Genomic DNA, 22,819 nt, shown 5'->3' with positions numbered 1-22,819 from the left:
CCACATCTCTGGCCTGTACCCCAGTTCTGTATGAATAAATAAATAAATAAATAAATAAAATAAAATAAAATAATCCATGTATCTTTCTCTTCTAAAACCTACAATGCATTATTATTTTTAAGATCACTGATTTGATCCCTGGTTGGTCTATTCTGCATCCATCACTTCTAGAATTTTTAAATTTCATCTATTGAACATTTTGCATCCTGAATCTGTTACTAAAAGCTTCAATTTCTACTTTAATTTTATTTCTCAAGTCATTTTTTTTTTACTATCTTGTATCTCTTTGATTAGCTTTTCTGAGTTCTCTTGTATTGCCTTGACTTAACTTTCTGTATTTTTGCTATTTGATTTTATTTTTTTATGACAGTTTTGAACTATCCATCAGATACAGAGATAAAAATTCTCCATTTTTTTTGGTTTAGTTTCTAGAGAAGTTTTTCTATCCTTTTGATAACATATTCTTTTGATATCTTAATGTACCATGTGTGTATTTTTTGTCTGCTAATTTTGCTCCTTCAGATTTCCTTATTTTAAAAATCTGCAGCATAACTTAGAGAGTTGAACTGCTTTTTCTTTTCTAGCAGGTGACACTGTGGTTTTATTTGATTCTAGTTTTTATTCCCTCTCCTGATTTAGCTAGATAGATATTAAGACAGGCCCTTAGAGTTGTTGAGTCAAGGGTGGTGGGAGTAGCTTAGCCTGGGCAGCACTGGTACCAACGCACTAGTGTGGGGAAGTGCTGGCTCTTATTTGTGGCACTTCAGATACATGTCTCCTCCTCTGGGAGACTTTACAGTGTAGCACTGGCAATGTGCTTTCAGGTCAGAACTAACCCCAAAGAGTGGGGTGGAGGGGATGCAATCCAACACAGTGTTTTTATTGTACCAAGTAGCTTGTGGAGTACATCACGCCAGTTCCTCCACCCATCATCCCCCTGATTCAACAGTGTGAGCTTCCGCACCACTCACCTCTCCCCTCCCCAGTGCTGCAGGCTGAACTAATAGTTGCAGTCTGTTACCCTTGCCTCAGACCAGAGCTTCCTGACACTGAAGCATGACTCTGCACTGTCTCCACTGCTCTCTGTCACAGTCTGTATTGATATCCAGTGTCCAACAGGACTGCCAATTTCTCTCTAAGCTCCAGGACTCTCTGGGTGTAGTGTCTCTCTGGTTAACTGTTATCCTCTTAGGATATCAGTGTACACACTCATGATCTAAGAGGTGAAGAAACTGCTAAACTCAAAGACACAGTCTGAGTACTCAGCAGTGACCGCAATATCAAATGAGGTCTTTTGTTTCCTATTTTCAATGGACTTCTCAGTTTTCTAAGTATATTTTAACTTATTCAGACAGTAATTAACCAAAACAGTTTTACTGTTGCCTTGTCAAGGAAAGTTCTTTGTGGCATCTTCCACCATAGGGGAAATTAAGAGTTTTCCATTAAATCCCATGCAGACCCTTTGACCACATTGGTTAAATTTCAAACAGTTTTGGAGGGTGCCACATGGTTGAGCTTTGGTGAGAGCCCTCTCCCAGGCTGCAGACTGCTGAGTAATTTCTGTGAGTAGAGAGGTATGTCTGAAGGCCTCTTTTCATCTAATGCTACCTCTGTCCATTTTAATCCAAACATTATTTCTGGTGATATAATTCTTTAAAAAAATTTTGTGGTTCTCCTGTGAATTAATTGAGTTCCAATTTATAGCTAGATCTATACCTATCATTTAAGGTAAGTTCTCTATGTAGGACTTCTGCTGAAGGCAGGTCATCATACATCTCTGAGGCTGCAGTTTATGATTAAGGGTGTTCTAAAACACACAGGTCTTTAGAGAGCCTTTTCCCCTCCCTGAATCAGCAGTATTCTGTGTCAGCACCTTTGATCCTTCTGAAGTCTTAATAGGATATTTTATAGCTGCACCTCTGCTTCAATACTAGACTTTGCAGAGCTCTTGAATTGATATTTGTACAGAAGCTGTTTCTTAATTTTAGCATCTTTCACCATCTGAAGAGACTGGTAATTTTTAAAGCTAAACACTGGCTTCTTTTTGTTTAGCAAATCTTCATAAGTTTATCTCTCTCCTCTCACATTTCACTATAAGCAGAAGGAAGGAAATAAGCAGTGTCTTCAACATACTGTGTGGAACTGCATTACCTTCACTCAGTTCACTGTCATTTCTAACTTTCCAATTTTACACATGACATTGTTGTTAAACTGACTACCTCTACCTAACAAGGATATTTTCCATTTTCAATAAGATATTTCTCAATTTCTTGTATGCCTTCTAAAATTTCCCAACTATTATGAGTAATCTGTTTAAGTTACTTAAGCTTTCATATCATTCTGTTCAAATTCTTCCCAGTTTTCCACACTATTTAGTTACCAAAACATTCCACATTTGAGAGTACTTCTGACAGCACTTCATTTTCAGATACTAAATCTCTATTTATTATCTATCCCCACATAACAAGTCATCCCAGCACTTAAAACAACCAGCACATATTAATACACAGTTTCTGTGAGTCATAAATTGAGGCGTGGTTTTAGGGGGTGATTCTGGCTCCTAGTATCTTATGAGGTTTCAGTCAAGTCCAGAAGGATTTCAGTTAGGGTGTCCTCACAGACATCACATGATTTCTCATATCAGAGAGATCAGAAGCAAAGCACTCTCTACTCCCCACTTAAGAAGGAAAGTTTGAAGCCCTCCCTTCTGAAAGAAGAATTAAAGGGCACGTCTTGAAATCACCAGAAGTCTGAAGCTATTTTATAATTGGTGTTGAAACCATATCATACCTAAGGAAATAATTCTATAAGAAGATGACGACCGTGTTTTTATAATCAGAATTTGCCCAGGCTTTCAACTACCAATAAAGTCTACTCAGAGAATCAACAAACAATTTAGTCTTCATCTTTTTAACTTGACAGTGGTATTGGGCTTAGCTTATCCCTCCATATTCATTGCAACACTTTTTTATTTGAATTCCAGGTTTTTCTCCTGCCCATAACTAGTTGCTTGTTTTCAATCTCATGTACCACTTTCAAATCATTTCTCCTAACTCAAAGCTTTGTAGTTCTAGAGTTCATGCCTCTTTTTCCTTTTTTTTCTTTTTTTTAATTCGCTCAACTCCCCTAGTGACCTCATGTAATCCCAAGGTCTTAAAAATAATGTGCACTTTCAACTACCAAATTTATAATCTCCTTTATGTAGTTCTTCCCTTGTGCTAGATGCATGTGTAGCCATTTCTCTAATTAAATGTCTAATAAATATTATTAGCTCAACTTGTGCTAACCCGAACATTTGACCATCACTTAGTCTTACTATATAGTTTTTCTTATTTCAGTTAATAGCAACTCAATCTTTCCTGTTCATCCAAATTAGTTCTCACTCAAATTCTCTCTTCCTCTCCATTATTACTGCCCTCCTACTTCTCACACTTTTAATATATCAGCAGATCTATTAAGTAAATACTAGTTTTTCACTCTTCACCAGCACTACCACTACCACTACCACTGTGGTTCAACAAGCATCATCTCTCTCCTAAAACACTGCAGCACTAACTTCCCACCTGTAGGTCCCTTCAACTCTGCACCATGTAATATATTCTCAACACATCATTATTCAATTCGTCTTGTTTAATAAAAGTGAGGTTCACAACAGTTCTCTGTTTTAATTCTTCAGTGACTCACTCTTTCACTTGAATAAAGACTCAATCCTTAATATGACCCACATGGTCCTACAGAATCTGGCGTTTATTATTTACCTCAACCCTTATAATTCTTCCTTTCATTTATCCTGCTTACTTTCTCTGTGCACTCTTGTCCAAACATACCAGTAGTGACAGTATTTAGGGTCTAATCGTCTTGCCAAAGTCCACTGACTGTCATTATTCTCCATGCTATTTCTTCTCATCTCCTTCAGATCTTAGCCACGTGCCACATTTCAAATGAGACCTCTCATTACTTTATTTAGAGTTGTTCCTGAATAGTGCCAAATCATCTTTAGTGTTTTATTTTCTCCACATCATTTATCATCACCTGACAAGTTATTCATTTTATTTATTTTTATGGAATGTAAGTCATGAGCAAGTGATTTTGTTGTTGTTGTTGTTGTATTCGTCATTGTTAGCATGTAAGGCAAACTTTGGCACATAGGCATCATTCAATAAATGTTTTCTTTTGAATGAATAAATGAATAGTGCATTAGTTCATTCATCCTTATCTGCCTGGATTTTTCTTATTACTCTCCTCAGACCATCTAAATCTTGAGCTAATTCCACAGCCTAGCCAGTCAAGATTTATTCCCAGCAGGAAATTTCCATAACTAATTGAGCCTAATCTTGACCTTCTTCACCTTGGTTTTCCTCAGCACTCATAGTCACAGTCCAGGTCACATTATTTATATTTGTTGCTCCATGCTTCTGTGTCTCGTTCTTATATGCATAGTCATGTCTTGATTGATCCTTGAGAAACATTTATTTCCTTTTTTTAACCACTCTCTTGCTCCTTTATAATCATGCAACATGCACTTTATAAATCCCTGTTTCATAAACAACTGCTAACCCACTGAGATGAACTTCCTAACCTCATATAGTTGTTGGAAGGTGCTACTTCATGGTTACACAATGTTTTTCTAAAATGCATACAGTCATTTTCAATTTATATAGTAATAAGTTCCAGGAAAAACCAGCTGAGCTACACAAATAACTTTGCTCTTAAACTCACACATTTACTGTAGTCTCTTTAGGAAATGGAATCCACTTTTCCACATAGACAAAATCCTTAGATGTTAAAAAAAAATTAAAAAGCTCCACCGAGATTTAGCTTCTTGCTATAATATTCGAAATTATTTCAGCCTTGTGTAAGGCATTATAAAACACTGTAATTTATATGCTCCTGAGCAAGTGCCTCTTACAATCGTTGCCAATTAGTTCATTTTAAAATCTGCTTTTTATATCCCCGAAGGTAACTGAGAAAAATCCCTTCGTATGCAATTTGAGTATAAGACAATATCAAAATCAGTTATGTCAGCTAAATATTGTCAGATGAACAGCTCTAAATTTTCTGATATTTTGAAATGTTGAGAAGCTCATCAAATGATTATATGAAGAATTATGCACATAAATTTTTACTTCTGTGAATTTAACGTAATGCTTTTCTCCCCAAAAAATTAATCTCCTTATTACAGAATGACTCAAATTTTGCTTCGGAATGAGATAGATTGAAACCATTTCAACTAGTTCATATTTATCTCTCACCTCCACTTTGAAACAATGCACACCCACTTTGTTTGCAGGCATGTATACACAGAGTCTAAATCAGGAATATTAGATTTTTTGATTAACTTTTCTTGGAACAAGAAAGTCAAGATTTTCAAAGGAAAACAAAGCTCTCCCTGGAGGCAAAACGGGTTAGGATGAAGCACTGCAAGCTAGTGGCAGTAGCTTCAGAGCGAGTTCGATCCCCCGCCCCGGAGGTGATCCACATGGCGTGGTAGACCTCTCCTATCTCACCCACTGCTTCCCTCAGCAATGTACTTGGTCTATCTGCCTGTTCTGCTCCCCACTTTGTCTCCGGTGAATCCTCTCACCACCCTGCATTTCTGGCCTGTACCCCAGTTTTGTATGCATTAGTAAGTCTTTAAAAAAAAAAGGAAAACAGTATTTCTCAACTATATTCACATGTTAAATTAGCACTGTCATATAATAACATTTGACTCTAGATCAGAGGTTATTTCTCTAACTCATAAATAAACTAAACTAGATGCTTTTTTTTCATATAAAGGAAATCCTGCCCTTTCAATCATGTATCAAGTAGTTGATTGATTCTGTTTCCAAATTAATGTATATAAAATGACAACATCAAATCTATAAACATAAGGAAGTTTTATAAATGTATTGAACACAGGTTTAATTCATCTAAGTATTTAATGGCAATATCTATTATTATCTAGAAATAAAAAAGTTAATGGCAAGAAGAAAACTTGTTAATTTGTATTTTAAATAATTTTGAAGAATATATGAATTCACATGAAAAATAATGAGCCTCTGTAATTTTGCTGTAAGTTCCTGGCCTCATAAATATAATTGGGCTCTAATGCTCAAGTTTTTGGCACACCATTACTGTAACATCATCTTAAAGGCTAGTTGTTAAGATAGGAATTTACTACATGTGACTACAATACAAATATATAATATATGTGATCTCAAAAACAAGATGACATTAGAGGCTATTCAATCCAAAGTGTATGAACTTAATTCCAATCAGCTAACCTGATCCTGAAACTGATTGTGACACACCTACCATCACTGAAATGCACCAGGGCATTTTATTTGATTTTAAAGCTATGATAACAAGTCACACATTTACCAGCTTAATAGAACACAAATCTGTTATTCTACAGTTGTATATGTTGAAGTCCAAACTGAGTCTCACAGAGTTAAAAGAAGGTGGCAGAGTAGCTTCTGGAGATGGTACGGCAGAATCTGCACTTGCCTTTTCCAGTCTCTTACTGCTGCCTCAACCAAACCCCGGGGCCTGTGCCCACCCTGCCACCCCCCAACTATGGCATCACTGGTACCTCCCCTTGTCTGACAGTGGCTCTCTTGCCTCCCTCTTATAACCACCCTTGTGATTTCATTAGGCCCATACAGCAAAATCTGCCCGTTTTAAGATCCTTAAGTTCATCGTTCTCACAATTCTCTTTTGCAATATAAGGTAATTTTTCTAAGGTTAGGACTCAAAATCTTTATAAGAGCAAGATAGATACATACCAAAGTAGTTCTGGTGTAAGGGGAGGGGAGAATATGCCATCTCATGCTATTTGAAGCTAAAGAAGAAATCACATTGTGGGGAAGATCATGAACTTTTGTGCTAGATGAACTGACTTCAAATCTCACTTTTCACCACTTGACACTGAAATTTTCAACTATTGAAACTTTCTGTGTCTCAGTTTTGTAATCTGTAAAGCCAGAAATGAGAATAATTGAACTACTTCAAAGAGTCTTAGAGAACTTAAATGATTTACACAAAAGAGAATCATGTCACTAGATTAGACTTGATAATGAAAATTATTCTGTATTGTTAAATTAGCATCAGATAAATCTGTGTTTTCTGTGGTATCAGAATTTTAAAGTACCCATTTTCCTATTAGTAATAGTGCTTTGTTAACCTGGAGAAAATATCAGTAATACACTTTGCACTTGCTTTAGTTATGACAATCCTACTTACCTATTTTCTGTAGTTAGATGCATATTAAATCCTGTAAAGGCTATATTTTGATACTAGCAAGAATTTCAGAAACCCCTATGGCCTAGGATCTCATAGGATGAACTTGTCTTGGACTTTTGTATCTAGATAACAGTGGATATTGACATTATGATTTTTTTGGTGACTTTAAACCCTTTATTCAAAATATATGTAAAGATTCTTACGCTTACAGATTTGATATTGCAAATCTATTGGTTAATTTTGCAATATAGTCAACTCTTCCAATACCAAACTACCACAAAAACTGTCAAGTTAAACAGATTTTTTTTTGTTAAAGATTTATTTATTTGTACATACAGAACTGGGGTACAGGCCAGAGGCTCAGGGGCGGTGAGAGGCTTCACCAGAGACAGAGTGGGGAACAGAACAGGCAGATCGACGAAGTACACTGCTGAGGGGAGCAGCGGGCGGGTCAGAAGAGGTCTGCCACGCCATGTGGTCTCCTCCGGGGCAGGCGGGAATCGAACTCATGCGGAAGCGGTTTTAGATTCTCAGTGCTGTTCTTTAACCCGCTGCGCCACCAGGGAGGGCCTAAACAGATTTTTTTTTAAGATTGAAATTAGGTTATTTCCATTGTGCAGAAATTCATGTTGGTTCCTCATTTTAAAATATGTTCATGATTCTTTCCAACCCAGAATTTGGGTTCTGTGTCTTGATGTTATAGATATCTTTTTTGTTTTTTTCAGGTATTTCAAAATATTTATTATGATGAGTCACCAAACCTATCTTTGAATATTTTAATATTTTATTTATTTATTTATATATAATAGTTTATTTTTACAACACTTTGTGCCTTTTCCCATTTCAGTTGTAATCCCTGTGGGCTTCCCATCACCAAATCACCCATGTGCCATCACCACAGTCCAGTGCACTTACCCCTCCCCCATTTTTTATCCCATTCCCTACTCTATCTCTGCATATAGTTGTTCATTATTATTATTAATATTATTTTTCCCTGGTCCTTTATGCTTCTGCTATTATTGAAACCATCCAATATTTTTCTTTTTCTTTCTGGCCTTATTTCACTAAGCATGATCCCTTCCAGCTCCACCCATGTTGCTGCAAAAGGCATTGTGTATATGTACCACATCTTTTTTTTTTTTTTTTTTTTTTAAGATTTATTTATTTGTGCATACAGAACTGGGGTACAGGCCAGAGGCTCAGGGGCGGTGAGAGGCTTCACCAGAGACAGAGTGGGGAACAGAACAGGCAGATCAACGAAGTACACTGCTGAGGGGAGCAGCGGGCGGGCCAGGAGAGGTCTGCCACGCCATGTGGTCTCCTCCGGGGCAGGCGGGAATCGAACTCATGCGGAAGCGGCTTTAGATTCTCAGTGCTGTGCTTTAACCCGCTGCGCCACCAGGGAGGGCCAGTACCACATCTTTTTAATCCAGTCATCCACTTTTGGGCATTTGGGCTGTTTCCATGTTTTTCCAATTGTAAATAAAGCAGCAGTCAACATGGGGGTGCAGGTGTCCTTTTGAATCAGTGTTTTTGTGTCTTTTGGGTAGATACCTAGGAGTGGGATTGCTGGGCATAGGGAAGCTCCATGTTTAGCAGTTTGAGGAAACTCCAAACAGTTTTCCATAGTGTTTGTACTCATTTAAATTCCCACCAGCAGTGCAGGAGAGTTCCTTTTTTCCCATATCCTCACCAGCATTAGTTGTTGTTAGTTGTTTTGAGATGTGCCATTCTCACTGAGGTGAGGTGGTATCTCATTGTGGGTTTAATTTGCATCTCCCTTATTACAAGTGATGTTGAACATTTTTTTATATGCTTGTTGGCCATCTGCATTTCCTCTTCTGCAAAATGTCTTTTTAGCTCTTCTGCCCATTTTTTGATAGGGTCATCTACTTTATTTTTGCTGATTTTAATCAGTTCTTTGTATATCTTTGTGATCAATCTTTTATAGCTAATATTGTGTGAGAAAGTTTTTTCCCAATCAGTGGGATGTCTGTTTGTTTTTTTGTAATGTCTCTTTTGCTGTACAGAAGCTCTTTAATGAGGTAGATCCATCTGTTTACCCTTTCCTTCACTATCCTTGTGTTGGGTGTGACGTTATAGATATTTTTTATATTTACATTTCTTCACTTCTATCTGACCTGAATTTTTTCACTTAATTAATTCATTGTTAATTGAGGTAAGATTTAGGGACCCTAATCAGGGGTCACCACCTTAGTGCACCCACCACCGGATCACCCAAAGTCCACCACTATAGTCCATCATGCCCCCTTCCCTCCTTGTTCTCACCCCTTCCCCATCCTTTGCCCCCTTTGATGCCTCAGTTCTATAGTCAGCTATCTAATGTTAGTTTTTTTTTAATATTTATTTATTTATACATAAAGAACTGGGGTACAGGCCACAGGTGCAGGGGTGGTGAGGGGATTCACCAGAGACAAGAGTGGGGAGCAGAACAGGCAGATCGATGAAGTACACTGCTGAGGGGAGCAGCGGACGGGTCAGGAGAGGTCTGCCTCCATTTGGATCACCCCCCAGGCAGGATCGAATTCATGCTGAAGTGGCTTTAGCTGCTTAGTGCTATGCTTTAACCTGCTGCCACCAGGGAGGGCCCACTAATGTTAGTTTTTAGGATTGTCTTTGTCTGACTATTACTTTAGTTACTTTATATTCCACACATTAGTGATTTTTTTTTTACTTTCTTTTTGGTGAATTTAAAAAAAATCTTCTTTTGCTGATATGGGAAACATTAAAGTACAAAGAGGAAACTATTTTGTATGAAGAATTACTAAGTCAAGTCTATGTTATTTTATCTTTCTGATGAAAATAGAAATTCTCTATAAAAAGTTAAGTCTCTTTCCCCCTTTAATTAACAAATCGAGTAGAGTCATGAAATTTAAGAGCTAGGAGTGAATTTAGAGATTATTTGGTCAAAAGCCCTCATTTTGCAGATGATGAAGATTATGAGGAAAAGTAAAAACGAACAAGTTAATTTTAGGCCTCTGAAAAAGTAATTCAATCATAGATTTTCTTTTTCTTTTTTTTCTTTTTTTCTTTTTCTTGGCTCTGGGCCTAAAACATTTCATTTGATTGTGAGTAAGATACATTTTCATTCACTCTCAGCTCTTTTTGCTCACTGCTCTATGCTTCAGGAGAAAGCAAATAAGTGTTAGTCATACATAGGCCTTTTCCAAGTGATTTTTGCTGTTGTTTTGCTGCCAGATAAAGATGGCCTTATGCTCTTAACATACTTTCAATGACTGCTCTACAAGAAATATTTATATGTCCCCAGAGTACTGTACTTATTCATTTGTCAAGCATCAGCTTTACATTCTTCTCATTTTAATGCCATTCTTATTTTTAAAATCAACTTTAAAAGAAAAATTATAAGCCCTTCCTAGAATCTACGTTCATTTTGTACAAATATACACTCATTTTGTATAAGTATACAAAATGAATTTACATTCAGCTCTACTGTTTCTTTCCCTGACTGAACCACTTAAACACCATGTTTGACCTTCTTTTGTGTATAAAATAAGGACAGTAATACAAAATGAGGAACTGAAGATAGACTCCCTGTATGCCTGTTAGTTGTCATTACTATTGGTCCTTATTGCTAATAAACATTAGCAATGCTTATTTGGGGGTTTGTTTGTTCCCACATATGTTCCCCATAAACCTGATGCCCAAACCCCACTCACTTTCCTTCCTTTATCAACTATACCAACTGCTTGATGCAGTTGGTCTACCACACTGTCCCTCCAGAAGCGGTCAACTATGAAATCACAAAATTAAGCGCTCTCTGAACTGCTTCTGTCCCTCCCTTTAAGTTTTAGATTTCCATATTTTTTAATTGATTCTATCTTTATCACTTCTTCTTTTGACCCAGTATGGCCAACTTGACTTTATATCACCACATTCACCTTTGTAGACTATCTAGCTTGTGCTGGGGAAAAAAAAAAAAAAAAACATGGTTAGTTGAATTGGTGGTGGGAAGTCCATGGATTACAACTGAGGTGAGAAAATGTAAAAAATTAAGAATTATGTAAAAAATAAAAAAATAAATATATTGAAAATAATGTGTATATGTATTTGTAGATTATATATATATATATATGTATATATGTATGTGTATGTGTGTGTGTGTGTATGTATATATCTTTTTATCTTGTGTCATGGAACGCCACATATACTATACCCTTTATTCCTCAAGACAACATAGGAAGAATATGTTATTATATGCCGTAAATGATGACCGAGCCTCAGAGACAATAAGTAACAGGGTTGGGATATGAAACTAATGCTAGGTTCCTCAGAGTCTTAAGAAGAATAGTGTTTTCAGCTACAAAGTTAGACTGACAGAGTCCATACTTTAAACTATCTTTGATCACAGTTTTAATAATTACATGGTAACATCATCATGCCTGTAAAATATTCTTTTTATCCTAAAACAAAGGAAAGGGAGTTTCCTGTACCACTCTCACTTTAAGAAGCTTATTATAGTTTCTGTAGGAAAAAACAACTGAAAAGATAGTATCTGAAAGTCACAGAAAATGTCAGTAATGTGAATGATGAACACACAAGGTGATTTAAGAGAAGGAAGTTTGAATAAGAACGCAAACCTCTCCTGCTATTGGATAATGTCACTCAGCAGCACCAGTGAGAGAAGTTTCTTCTCAGAACCAAGTATCTTAATGGTTTTCTTCACCCCTTCCCCCCAAAAAACAAAAGTCTAATTTATTAAACTAGTGTAATTTGTTAAACTAATTTAACAAGGTAATGTCTTTTAAACAACACAGTGTAAAATGGTATATATTTATTAATTCTCTTGTAATTTATCTAATTGCATTCATTCAAATAAATGTTTTTAGATCATACTAAGAAAGAGTACCTCTTGATTAGCTTTGAACCTTTAGCAACATCACTCAAAAGGGACCAAGCAGTCACTGAGCTCAGCAGCCTTTCTTTGAATATCCATTGTTATGGGTCAAGGATGAAAGTCATCTACTCCCATGGTACCGGTCCTCTGTCAGTACTGATACATCTACCAGTAGAATCAAGAAGTAACCTGTGTATTTGATATAAGACTGATTCTTTGCCAACTAGCTGGTATCAAGAACAAAAAAATAGATCTATTCTCAAAGTTAGAGCACTGTGTTATCCAGACCATCGATCAGTTCCCAGGTTTCCCTTCCACTCCTTTGGTTACTGCCCAGGCCCTTTACTGGCTAGGCTTTCATCTCCACAGTCCCCATTATTTAAAGGCTAGACCTCAGCCCTTAGATGTCTTTGCCTCTCAATGTTATTTCCTTCAGTACATCTGTCAGTCTCATGGCTATAAATACAATCTATGTACTAATAACTCACAGATTAATATCTTCATGCCCATCAATTTCTTGAACTTCAAACTTACCCTATTATCTATAGAACATCTTTTTCTTGGATTGATCCCAGGCATCTCAAATTATCAACTTCTAACCAAGGTTCCTACTGTCCCCCATTCCAAGCCTAAAGTCTCACAACCTCCCTCTCTGCCCTACTCCAAATAATAATCACCATTCTTCATTGACTTAATTACAATACTCATCACTCTTGATTGTTCTTTTTCTCAAGCCTATGTCCCAGCCAGTAGCAAATCCTTTAAGTTTAATTTCAAAATATACTCAGAATTTAACCACTTCTCACCTTTTCTGCTGCTGATACAGGCCCTTACACTATTAACCATGAACACTTACAGGGATTATTACAGTCACATCCTAATCCCCTTGGTTCTCTACTTAACCTCCTACTACCCAACATGGGAACAAATGATGCCCTGTTAATTATAAATCAAGTCACAATTCCACTCAAAACCCTCTAATGCTTTAATATCTCAAAATCCAAAGAACTGGCAGTAACCTATAAGGTCCTACATCACCCTGCCCTCACCTGCTAAGTTTATCTACTCCCATCCTCTACCCCATCCATTCCCTTCCAGACACTCTGACTTTCTTGCTATTGTCTTAACATTCTGGGCAATAACTCGCCTCAAGTTTCTGCCTAGAAGAAACCTATATAGCACCACTTCTTGACCTCTGTTAGGACTTTGCACCCTTGTCAATTTCAGTGGACTTTCCTGAGCAACCTTTATAAGTGTATAAATGGCAACCCTCTAAAATTTTCTATCCTACAGCTCTCCTTTTTTCCCATTGTACTTTTCACCAACCAACATATTATATATACTTACCAATTTTTCACATTAAAGTAGTCTCTCATAAGAATATGTAGGCTCCACTGAACATGGGAATTCTGTTGTTCATTTGCTCATTCATGTATTACAGAACTTAGCATAGTGTCAGGTGTCTGATAAATATTCATTATTTTATTGGTTATCTGGATTTTTTTTCCACAATCTGATAGGGCCACAATTTTCACATGTATCATGTGATTCTTCTTCCTGAGACATATACATTCCATTGAGCATTCATTCAAATGTTTTAAGTTCCTCCTTGTGTTCCATAGAAAGAGTGTCCCTCATAGATGAACATATAATTCTGAAGTAAGCTAAATGTTTGTAGGAAAGAAGACAAATTCAAGAAACATTTACCAAAGAAATGTGACATAACTGAAATTTTCATAACTTAACTAAAGAAATGTCATTTAAGCTGAAATTAAAAAGATTAGTCTCGAGAAAAATTTTCAGATACAGGGAACAGTAAGTGCAAATTTCTGTGACATGAGAAGCATGAATTATCAAGAAGGACACCTGTGTAGTTTGAGTGTAACACTGAAGCTGAAAGAAAGTATAGAGTGATAAATGACCAGCAAGATTTACAGGTATTTAACAGACCATTGTAAAGATTGGTTATTACCTTCAAAGCAATGGGGAAACCATTAAAGACAATTTAGACAAATAGAAATTATTTCTATTTTTAGGAAATAACTCTGATATGACTTTCAAAGAGTAAAAAGAGAATGAAATTGGACATGGGAAGTTTATTATAAAAGTTACAGTTTCAGTAGAGGAATTCCTTCCCTTAGTTCCCAGGAAATTTGATTTTCTGAATCCCAAGAAAACTCATTCTTGAGTTTAGAAAAACAGGACGAGGAACACAATCCTCCTGCTAGAACTAAGGCTGCACAAGCAGAGACCGGTACCTTAAAGGAATCCACTGTCATCGGGTGTCAAGACTGAACTAAAAATGCTGACATGGACACACAGAATGGACGGCTAAGTCAACCTTTCTTGGAACTGAGATGGGAGTACTGAGCAGAAAAGTGGACGCAACCCCACCCCAGCAGTCATGTCCTCTATAGCTCTTGTAACACTGCGAGTGTAGGTCGGGGACACTGCATCCTGAGAAGGGTTCTTATAAATAAAAACAATTAATATGACTTTGTTCAAATCATTCTTCAAATACATAAGGAGTTTGGATACAGAGTCCTTAATTTGACAATTTTAACCCCATCATTATGAGCAGTATTATTAGGCTTGCTAAGAGATCCAAAGTTCTGTTATTCTCTTATTTTGCACTAAATTATTCATGATGTTTTCTTGTGTTTGAATACTTACCATGGACTACAGTGCAAGACAAACACTTTAACAGAGCAAGAAAGGGTTGTTTAGACATTTCAGCACAAAACCAGAAATTTCAATCTGAATGAGTAAAAGTAATATAGATTTTATTGTAAAACCAAAATTGGAACAGTGACAGAGTAACTGTAGACTTAAAAAAAAAAAAAAGAAAAAGAAAACTTATATTAAACAATATCTACCTTAGTGTCCAACCTTGAATGTACTTCTGGGTAAACTTAAAATTTTGACTACAATATAAAATTTGATTACAATATAAGAAATGTTTCTATAGCTGCAGTTTTTGTTGTGAAACAAAGATCTAGGATATCAGGGAAATTAATGTTGTGTGTATGTGTGTGTGTGTTTTAAAATCCCATTTTAAGAATAGCTTTTACTTAACATACATTGTGGTTTTATATTTCAGTGTTCAATGTTTTTTTTTATTTGACATTTATTTTGTTAATATTCTTTCTATTAGTGTTTTCTGTCACTAAATCTTTTTATCAGAGATCATTTTATGTTGACTCATGATAATAGTAAAGTATACATTTATTATTATCTAGTTATTGAAATCTCTGAAAATCTAGTATAGTCTTGTTTAGGAAAATGCTGTTTAATTTGTTATTATAGCCTTTCATTAATAGTACCAGTCATATATGTATGCATGCATACATGTATGTATGTATACACATACATGTGTATGTATACATATATACATGTACATATATGTGTGTGTAATAATACAAGGAAGATAGTCACTAATATAAGTATATATAGTTTCTTTTATGATATACTTTAGTTCTTATTATTTCTGGTCATTGTAATTTATTCTATTATTGATTTTTTTGATGCTCCACTCATCCTGCCCCAAACCACACATGTCAGTCCCCCATTTGTCTCCCTTACTCATTCTTTCTTCCCTCCCTCCTCATTCACTCTTATAACCACTATATTGATTCACTGATTTCAAGACTTATTCATTCTGTATTTTGCTTATGTATTTTTAATTTGTGTTTATTTATATTCCACAGATGAGTGAAATCATCTAAAAACTTCCATTTTTGGATTTACTTCACTTAATCACTTTAAGGCCTACCCATTTTATCCCACATTCCATTATTTTCTCTTTTTCACAACTGCACAGTACTCCATTGAGTATGCATTCTACAATTTCTTTACCTGTTTGTCTGTTGAAGGAGAAAGGGCCTTAGGTTGGTTTCATAACTTGACAATTGTGGACAACTTAGGTAATTCTTACATATTATAGTTTTCATATTAATTGAATATATACCCAACAGAGGTTTTTTTGGATCATATAAAATTTCTGTTTTTATTTTATTAATAATAATATATCCCATTTTTCCAAAGATGATGCACCAACTTTTATTCTCATGAAGAGTTGGAGTAATTCTCACATATCGCTGGTGGGGAAGCAAGTTGCTATATGTGATCATTTAAAGACATGAACATGAACAAGATTGAAAAAAGATGTCCTCTATAAACATTGTAAAGTCACATTTCTCCACATTGTACACACATGCACACATACACACACATATACACATGCATACTTCATATTATATTATATCTTCTTTACTGAGCCATCTGGAATTACAAATATTAAGAGAAATTGAGGTATCAACTCTCCTTGGTGTTTGAGAAATATTAATGTTGACTAGAGAGCAGTTGGTACTTTATGTCTGTCAGACTTTATTTAGAAGACCACTTTCTCAATGAAATTCTGATACTATATGTGTTTTCTTTGCCTCTTAAATTCCGTAACACTTTATTTAAATCTCTTTTATTGTAAGTATCAAATTCTATCACTAAATTTATTTTTATATTTGTTCTATCCCTCCTATTGGACAGTAATCTCTTGAGTTTTAAGGTCTGTGTTTTTATCTTTTTAACAGTTATGAAAATACTACCACAAATTTTCTATAGAGTAGCACAAACCAAAAATAAAATATTTTGCATAAAGTTTTTTTCCAAATAATCCACTAATTTTGTAAGGAGCCATCATGTTTCTTTATTTCTTTGTGTTTTGCTTTCTGTCTGCATTTCTAAGAAAAATTAAAATCTTCTAACACATTATTTTTAGAGATGATCTGAATTGTGTCCAGGTGAAATTATTATATGGGAACACCTTAGATATTCTCTGCATTTTTCAACAGTTAAAAACTATTAGCTATTTTATACTGTCAAGCATAAAATTAAAAATAAGTTTACCTTCTTTGTCTCTGAAAGCTCAAATAAGTATAGTCTCATTGGATACTTTCTTCCCTATACGGTATTCTTGTGTCCCTGTAGTCTCAGATTTAAAATTTTAACAATGCACAGAGCATTCTTAGATGTTAAAGTAAGCATTGAATATATTTATATATTAGGTGGTGTGTGAACATATATATCAACATATGTGAAATTTTAAGGCATCATAAGTAAAAATGTAATGAAATATAGGCCCTCCCTGGTGGCATAGCGGGTTAAAGCATAGCTTTAAGAAGCTAAAGCCACTTCAGCATGAGTTTGATCCCCACCCCAGAGGTGATCCACATAGAGGCAGACCGCTCCTGACCTGCCTACTGCTCCCCTCAACAGAGTACTTCATCAGTCTGCCTGTTCTGCTCCCCACTCTGTCCCTGGTGAATCCTCTCACTGCCCCTGAACCTCTGGCCTATACCCCAGTTCTGTGTACATAAATAAATAAATCTTAAAAAAAAAGTAACAAAATATTAGTATCGAATAGACTCAATTCTGTTATATTTGTAATTTAATTATATAGCACACATATAATTATTTTTGATAGTAACAGCAGTTGACCAATATAAAAATATGAGAAGATGAATATACAGGGAAAAAACTTACCTTGTAGGAATTATTATTAAAATAGTATGATTTCAACCATGATACTAAACTGTTACAAAAATGCATAAAATATTAAAAAAAGAAGTAATAGTGGGTTGTCAGAAAAAGCATGGCACATTTTTGCATAGAAAGATATCTCATGCCTTTTCTGACAGCCCAGTAGAAGTATATACATAATCTAATTCAAATAGTTAAGAAGGCTAAGGGACAATTTTATTAATATAGCTTAGAGAATTTTTAAATAAAACCAAAACCTAGAGTTTAAGAGGTATGGGCTTAAAGACATAAATCTAATTTAGGCCTCTTGAAAAATTGGAAATTATTCCCACTATAAGATATCCTCCCAAGATAGATTCCTTCTTAGATTTGTAGTACTTCATTTATTGCTAAAACATGCAATGTATAATTTTTATTTATACTTATAAAATATATAAATAAAGACATAAAACTCTATAAATAAATATAAGTACCCAGAACAAGCCTGTTATTGTTAATTGAGCAGTTAACTGTTGTAACTTAAGCTGTCTTAGGGGTATTATGTCATAATGAGGTGAGATAGAGTTGGACAATGTTCCCATAAACTCATGAAACAAAATTCTTAGAACCCTCAATTGTGATTCAGCTTTCTTTTAAAATTTGTGCTTCCATAAAAATGCTGTTTCTATTAACTTAGCACCTACTACTTAAGCAGTTACTCTTCCAGAATACAGAAATACAAAGAAGATAGTTTGAACCCTCAAGGAATTAAGACCTTTAGGTAAATGCTAATTACTTTTGAGGGCTGATTCTTACCTTTCATCAAAGACGTCCTCTTTCCTTTTAAAATGTCTGTTCCTCACTAGGCCCTTGGACAGTGAGTTGAGAGTAGATCTGTGCAAAGCATTTAGCAAGATAAGAGCTGACTATTCCATTTGGGAAGAAGACAGTCTGAGGTGAGGTTGTCATCCTTAAATGTGCAGAAATAACCAACCGCCACACTGATCCCAACAACAGATTAGCTCTGTCATTTTTAATTATCTCAGCTTTAGCACAGTTGAAAAAAAAAAATTGCCTGACTCCCCCCTTTTACAGAGAAGCCATCCAGCTGCCATTTCCAGAATGCATTAGCAGGGCCCTCCAGGGCCCCTGAGACATCCAGTCACATAAAATGAACTGTAATGGAACTAGCTGCTAAACTAAGCCTGATAATCCTAGCCCTTGAGACTCATCCATGCGGGTGAGGCATGGACTAATTCCCAGTCAGACTCCAACTTAGCAATTGCTGCTGAAGTAAAATCATTTCCAATCACCAACAATATCTAAAGAGAATCATGAACATTCTCCTGGTCACACCATTTGCAAGTGGGGCAGACAGCACACACACATGCACATACATTAATCCTGTGTCAAGGCAGAAACTGACTAAATCTGAATAAGACCATAAAATTCATGAACCTTTATCTTGGCAATGGATGCTTAAGGCCGGGTATAGGCTGACAGTTTAAGACTTAATTGTCTTTATTTCATTTGGTAGGTGCATATTAAGAAATGTTTGCTCTCTGCTCTGCCTCCATCAGCCAATCATCAGTCCCCAGGTCTTCTCCCAGTATCTGCAGGGAGCCTACAGGTAGGAATTAAAAATTTAATTTATTTAATTAATTAAAAATTAAATTATTTGATATTGATCATATTTTATTACTACGAAGCAATAAAGATAGGGTTGGTCTTGGAGGCAGGTGTCCTGAATAGGGTGCTAAGCTTTATCCTTTACCAGTTGAGTAAATTTGATCAAGAAATAAAATATCACTGAGTCTCAGTTTTTTCAGCTGTGAAAATGGCTCCATTGTAGACATTGTAAAACAGGAGGAAAATAGCCAAAGGAAGTTTTCATAAATGGCTGCTCCATTGCTATAGTAAGTTTCCCACAAAGCTGTATTGTGACAGTGTGTCAAACTCCCACTGTTCATCTCATCTCCATATTGTAGGTTGAGGATCAAGGAAAATGACTCAGTCTTTCCAGACAGACTTCACATTAGCTATGTACATAAAAACTGAGGTCTAACTCTTGAGAGTCTCTGTTTAATTTAAAATGGAAACTATCAAGTGACCCTGGAGTTCTCTGGCTGACATTACTTCTCTGAAGGCATGGTTCGTGGAAAACCAGCTTATTATTACAGATTATTCTGGATAAGCAGAACATTTAATTATTTGATTCCACAACACTCAGACCTACAAATCCACCCTCTAATAGGGATACATACAAAACTACAATCAGATAGGTCAAGTTCCTGGTTACTGCCCATGGTGGCTGAAGGATGCTCTTTTGCCTAGACATCTGTTGGTGTCCATATCCTGGGTTCCTTGATTCAATCAAGGTACTTTTTTAAATTATAATCAAGTGTCTACCTGGAAATATTCCCAATTGTGATAGGGAATTTTGCATACCTTTGCTTCCATCTATTATGTGTTGATTTCATAGAGAAAACCTCGGAGAATTAGGATTCCAAGTTTTTTTGCATATTTGTGCGATTAAAATGGGAGAAGGAGCTGGAAACTGAATATGCAGAATCATTGACCACTATCAAGGTGAAATATGTGAAAGTTGTATAAGCTTTGTGGGCTTTATGTAATGAAAGTACACTAGACTATAATTGTGTAAGACTTGTGTTTTGGCATCTATTCTTTACCATAACTCTGTGTGTGTGTGTGTGTGTGTGTGTGTGTTTAAGGTGGGTGTGGGTTTTTTTTTTCTCCCTGTTTAATTGACAGAAAATAAATTACATATCTTTAAAATGCAGAGTTTGATGTGTTCACATATATATCCGTGAAGTAATCGCCACTTCTGAAATCCCTCAACACTCAGAGTTCCCTAGTAGCCCCTTTCTTGTGCTAACTTCCATGCCACTGAATCTTGCCCTCATCTAAGCAAATATGAGCCTTCTGTCATCATAGATTGGTTTGCATTTTCTAGGATTATATCTATGTGTGTGCATGCGTAATATATAGTCATGCAATTATATATAATAACTATAACATTATAATGTATATATTATGTACATAGCATTTGTTCTGTTCTTTCAGTATAATTACTTTGAGATTTGTTTGCTTCATCAGTTCATTTCTCTCTCATCAGTGAGTAGTATTCCACTGGATACAGATAACAGTTTTTCTATTCACATGTGGATGAACATTTCAGTTGGTGTATTTGTCTGTTATAAATACAGCTGCTATGGGCACCTAGCTGGTGGCCTCATGGTCAAGTCTCAGTGCTGTCACCACTGCAGCCTGAGTTGGATCCCTGTTTTGCTCCCCACTGTGTCTCTGATGGGTCCTTTTACCCCTTCTCTCTGCACCTATAGCCTACACCACAGTTTTTCTATGTAAAAGGTAAATTTAAAAAATAAAAATTACAAAAATTAATAAATCTCCAATGAATATATGCTTCCCATTTGCAAAGGATAATTACTAGAATTGCAATTTCTGGGTCATATGGTAGATGTCTGCCAAACATTTGAGAAAACACCTAGCTTTTTTCAAAGTGGTATATTGTTTTATACTCTTACCAGTTACAGGAATTGTAATTCTGCCACATCACTGCTAACTCTTGATGTGGAAGTCTATAATTTTATCCATTCTAATTGATATGTGAAAATCTAATGGCGTTAATGATCATTTGCTGTCTCTAGTCTACTTTGATGAAGCATCTTTTCCTATCTTTTGCCTATTTTGCAATTGGGTTTTTGTTTACTCAGTTCTTAGAGTTCTCCAGATATTGTGTCTTTCGGTATATAATTTTAATTGTCATGCTTTATCTTCATGTGATACTATAACACTTTGTCAACATTTATGAACCTTATCATTTCAAACTTCTTTTTTTTGTTTCCTGACTTTTGCAAAAGTATAGCGATGTTTAAATTTCACGTGAATTATGAGCATTTTTTATCGATTAAACAGTTTAAGTATATCCTTTAAAGATATTTTAATGATAAATTTTAATTTTATCCATGAAAGTAGTTAAGATTTACAATGGTTTTCATTGATTTGTTTAAACTCCACATTTCTATTGCCTATCATTTTCCTTCTCCCAGAACAATTTCTTATAAAATATCTAAGATAGTTTACTGATGGGAAATTCTTAGCATCTGTGCATCTAACTTTTTTGTTTCACCATTGTTTCTAAAAGAAAATTGTGCTAGTCATAGAATTGTATAGTTAACTCCCTTCTTTTCTTTCTTCCACCCTTTATCTTACCTTTCTTCCTTTAATTAACTTTTATCTTCCCATGCTTTAAAGATGTTGCTTTGCTATTATCTTATCTGATTTGTTTCCAATGAGAAATTTGCTCTCATTCTTATTTTTGTGATTCTATACAAAACTTCTTTTCTCTGATTCGTTTTAAGAAGTTCTCTATATCACTATTTGATTATAACATATTTGAATATGATCTTTCATAGTATATAATTTTATTCATGCTGTTTGTACTGGTTAGATTTTGTGGATCTGCTGGTAGAGTCTCCATAAAATGTGAAAACTTAGGCCACTGTCTCTGGAATCATTTTTCTGCTTGTCCAGTTACCCATCTCTTTTCTTCTTGGGGAACTTTGCGTTCATATCTACTAGGTTTGAAATTGTCTCACAATTATTATAGACATAACATTTTTGTTAGTTTTTTTCTTATTCCCTTTTCTCTGTTTCTCAATTTTAATAATTTCTAGTATTGGGTAGTGTTTCTGGTTCTTTGTGACTGTAGCTACTGTGATTTTTAATCATTTTGAATGAAATTATCCCCAGACTTGAGTAGTTTCCTCAAAGCATGTTTTCATTAGTACCCCACTGTATACATAGGGGAACCCTTGCATTTCTCCCCTCTCTGATATTCTGCCCTGTAGGCTTTAGTGGTTTTGTTCCAGACTTGCAGCTATGTCTCTTCGACAGAGAGCTTCTTCTAGGCTTTGTCTGGACTCCGTCTTCGGTAATGTGGACTGAAACTTTTTCAAGGCAATAATGCAGGAATGATCTAGGGTTCACCTCATCCCTGGATTCACTATCTGATGTGCAGTGGGAAATTGTTTCATATATTTTGTACTTTTTTGATTGTTTCAGTCAGGACAGTTAACCTGATCTTTTCAAATGGGCCAGAAGTAGATATCTTTAATATGTGACTTATGTGCTTCTTTTAAGTTTAAAAAAAAAAAAAAA

The sequence above is a fragment of the Condylura cristata genome, unplaced genomic scaffold, assembly GCF_000260355.1.
Source record: "Condylura cristata isolate star-nosed mole 26May11 unplaced genomic scaffold, ConCri1.0 scaffold00014, whole genome shotgun sequence".
Classification (NCBI taxonomy): Eukaryota; Metazoa; Chordata; class Mammalia; order Eulipotyphla; family Talpidae; genus Condylura; species Condylura cristata.
The sequence above is the reverse complement of the archived record's forward strand: the minus strand, read 5'-3'. Positions refer to the sequence as shown.